General features: G+C 35.9%; 1 pseudogene; it reads right to left on the bottom strand.

The window, feature by feature from the left end:
* Positions 1–986: 986 nt before the first annotated feature.
* Positions 987–4,121, bottom strand: LOC118720221 (annotated as a pseudogene).
* Positions 4,122–4,362: the final 241 nt, after the last annotated feature.

Raw genomic sequence — 4,362 nt, 5'->3', positions numbered from 1 at the left:
CACCCTCCAGCTGCTGCACCCATGCCCTGCAGGTGCTGGCCCTACTCGCACCTGATGCTGGCACCATGGAGCAATTGGGGCTGGCACTAGGAGTGGTTGTGAGTAGGGCGAGTGCTGTTAGGGAGTACGAGCAGTGGCTGCTACTCTGATCATCCCTCAGGAACAGGGGGAGGTGGAGAAACCATCAGGGACAATCAGGGCTTGCAGCCGCCACTTGCAGCTGCTGATGGTGCCATGATCGGGATCAGCGCCAAGCACCGGCAGTGGGAGTGAGCAGTGGCTCCTGCACCAGCTACAGTACAAGCTGGACCATCACTGGCAGCAGGTGAGAGCACCGTACAGGACTGCACTGTAACATGTGGAAGCAAATAATTTTCAGTAACCACCAGAGGTTTGCCCCTATGACAGCAATCGGTGCCCTGCCTTGGTCTGGCGCCCCTGTTCACCTGCTCTACATCTTGCCATGACCAATGCCCACATGTTCTGTACACGCCCTCTGGTGGTCAGCACATGTCATAGTGACTGGTTGTTTGGTTGTTCGGTTGTTTGGTTGTTCCTATTGTTCCACAGTTTGGTCTATTTACATGTTAGCCTTTTATTATATAGGATTCGTCTATCTTCAATTTAACTATATACTTACCATCACCAATGTGTTTTATATTTTCATGTTTCTAATAAGCATTCTTTCATTTAAGTCTAAAGACCTCCTTTAACCATTTCTTTTAAGTTGTGTCTTTTGGTGATGAACTCTCTCAACAGTTTTTGTGGGGAAGGAAGTCTAAGAAAGTTTTTCTCCTTCATTTCTTCTTTTTCCTTTTGAAGTAATAAACTAATATGCCAATTTTATTTTTTTAAACAGCACTCATAAAATAATGAATGCTTAGCTGATTTAATGACTATGTTCTTATATATGAAATTAAATGGGTCTCTAAAAAATAATCTGAGAGTTAGTATATCCTCTGTAAGTAGCTTAATTTACTTTCAGATCAGAACATTTTCAATGTTTCAATTTCATCTCATATTGCAGCTTTAATTTTTAAAGTATCACATTCAAACTCAAGCCAAGGCTAACTCTACTTCTGAGCATCTTTCATTTGGTCTTCAGTTAAATAAAGATAAAATCTGATTCCTTTAATATTGAATTTTGGACACTCCCAGAGTTTGGACCTAGTTTTAGCTTGGGCTTCATTTTTACTTTCCAGCTGATTAACAGGAACTTATGTGCTATATTGTTGTACTATTGGCTTCATATTAATATCAAAAGTGATGTGTTCATGAATGGCATCTTGTAAGTATAGTAAGTCATCTTCCAGCCATTTCTGTAATTTGACCACTTGAATTTCCTGGATTTTAGGATTATAAAGTTCAAAGCAAATCTCAACACTTTGTCCTTTAGTAATATTTCTAAGAATAAAAATAGCTCCAAGTTCTGTTCCTGATCTCTGGATGTTAATCCCTAGAAACTGATCTGTTTTTTCATTGGCTTATCAGTGAACCGTAGTAACACAAAGAATGCTTCCAACATAGAATTCTAGAATGTGGAGTTCTTTTCTTCTTTCTAACACATTTTTTTTTTAAATATTGAAAATATCAGAGAGTTTGTTCTTCCTCTGGGAGGAATTAATTCAAGACTCAAGAACCTGGTTTCCTGGTGCAGGGGTGGAGGGTGAAGGTGGCACTTGTCTATGATGACTGGTTTTGGAGGCAGCTGAAATGTGCTGGGCTGGGAAGGTCCAGTGCTCTGTTGTTGGCCTGGCCATGTGTAGGCCTTCAAGTGACAGAGGCCAACGCAGGGAGAAGAACTCTAGTCACGACAAGCTCTAGATCAGGCCCATTGCTGCTGCACAGCCCCCTGAATGGAGGCCACCTTGATTGCTCCTCTCCATTTCTGATAGTCAAATCGCTGGGTAAAATATTCCTGTTTGGCACTTTGTGTTTTATTTTTTGTTTAATTGTTTGTTTGTTTATTTGTGTTTTTAGGCTTTTGAATACATTGTTCTACTCTCTCCTGGGTTGTATTAACCTGTAAACTTCTTATTAGTTGAGAGCTATTGATGGGTAGAGATAGCTATTCCTTACTTGTATATCTTCCCTGTATTGTCTTCCTTGTGCTTGGCATAAAGCAAGTACTATGTAATACTTTAATCAATAATGAAAAACATAAATAAATATTTAAAAAATCTTTGTATTTACTTTTTAGTGTCATTATAATGTCATTATAATGAGTCTTGGAGAATATATTTTTTAAGTCTAATATTTATTCCGGAATGTAAAGCTCTTTTTTTAAAATATATTTCAGAGAGAGGAAGAGAGAGGAAGAAAGAGATAGAAAAATCAATGGAGAGATAGAATCATTAATTGGCTGCCTCCTACATGCCCCCCACTGGGGACCAAGCCTGGGCATGTGCCCTGACCAGAATCTAATCGTAACCTCCTGTTTCATAGGTCAATACTCAAACATTAAGCCAAACCAGCTGGGCATAAATATTTTTTTAAGCATAGTGACATACAGTATTGGTTCGGGTGTATAATGTAGTGAGATTTCACATTTATATCACCACAAAACGTTCACTATCTATCTGTCACCATACAAAATTATTGTGATATTACTGACTGCATTCCCTGGGCTGTATTTTATATCCCCATGACTATTTATGTAATAAGTTTGTACCTTTTAATCCCCTTTACCTTTTTCTTATGCCCCCACCACTCAATCCTCTGACAACTATCAGTTTTTCTGTGCCTTTTCATTAATTTGTTTAATGTTTTAGTTTTCACATGTAAGTGAAATGATAGAAGTATTTGTCTTTATCTAACTTATTTCACTTAGCATAATATCCTCTAGGTCTATACATGTTGTCACAAATGGCAATATTTTATTCTTTTGCATGATTGAGCATATATCTATATCTATATCTATATCTATATATCTATATCTATATCTATATCTATATCTATATCTATATCTATATCTATATCTATATCTATATCTATATCTATATCTATATCTATATCTATATCTATATCTATATCTATATCTATATCTATATCTATCTATATCTATATCTATATCTATATCTCTATCTATATCTATATCTATATCTATATCTATATCATCTATCTATATCATCTATCTATATCATCTATCTATATCTCCAATTCTTCATTTATTAATCTATTGATGAACACTCAGGTTGCTTCCATATCTTTGCTAATGTAGATAATGTTGCAGTAAACAAAAGGATGCATATACCTTTTTGAATTAGTGTTTCATTTTCTTTATCTAAATGCTCAGAACTGGAATTGCATATCTTATACCTTATTTAATAAAAGTTTGTAGATTTTTCTGGTGACCTTTATTCTAATCCCCCTATTGTTTTTGTTTTTGTTGTTGTTCTACAGACTTTTATTATAAATAAGGTATAAGATATGCATTTCTTATAAGGTATAAGATATGCATTTCTTATACCTTATTTAATAAAAACTAAAACAACCAAGGGATTAAAAAAAAAAGGACACCAGACAATCTTTCAGTTGTATTTCCTTATTGTCTCAAAGGAGCCCTATTTATGTGCTTATAATGTGTGGGGAAGGAGAATAATTTTTTAGTACTATAATTACGTTTTAGTATTGTAGTGAGCCTCTGTATCTGTACTGTGGATTTTGCAAGTGCTTCTTAGGTTTGATAGAATGCTAGGAGTTCTAGAATTGGATAATTCCATTCCCCAAGATTGCTTAGGTTCTGGAAGAGTCCCAGTTTTTCAGACTCTGGTACAATAGTCTCTCTTGAGTGCAGGCCTTGTTGAAAATAACAAAATGATCTGGGAATATTTCCAAATAGCTACCTCTCCCTTCCATCTGCCAAAAGTCTGAGAGAATTTTTATTGGAACCTTACAATGAGAACCTGATAGAGCTCCTGATTGTAAATCATATGAAGGTATGAAGAGCTTCTCTAACATTCGTGCCCAACCCCAGGTTCTTTAACCTCTCAAGTTTTTTCATACTTAGTATTCAGCCACTTGTAAATTATAGTTTAAAATTTCTTACCCTTGTACTGCCTCCAGTGGTGGTTTCTGCTCTCTGGTGTCTGTTCTGTTAAGCTGTGATTCTGTGCAGCCATCTTCTGTTTATCCAATATTAAAGGTATCCATTTTCCCTATGACTTCAATTCTCATTTATCTAATAAGAGTTGTTCATTTTTCAGTGCTTTCAGCCTTTTTTTTTTTTTTTTCCTTTTTGTGAGGATGTGAGTGATAACTTCTAAGTTGCTTGTTGGACCAGAGAGCCAAAGTTCTCCCATCATATTTTTTCACAATTTATAGTAAAATATCTGCTGGAATAAAGGTTGATTTTGAGTCTAC

Source organism: Pipistrellus kuhlii, unplaced genomic scaffold, assembly GCF_014108245.1.
Source record: "Pipistrellus kuhlii isolate mPipKuh1 unplaced genomic scaffold, mPipKuh1.p scaffold_m20_p_16, whole genome shotgun sequence".
In the NCBI taxonomy this organism is placed as follows: Eukaryota; Metazoa; Chordata; class Mammalia; order Chiroptera; family Vespertilionidae; genus Pipistrellus; species Pipistrellus kuhlii.
This window is presented reverse-complemented; position numbering and strand designations above follow the sequence as displayed.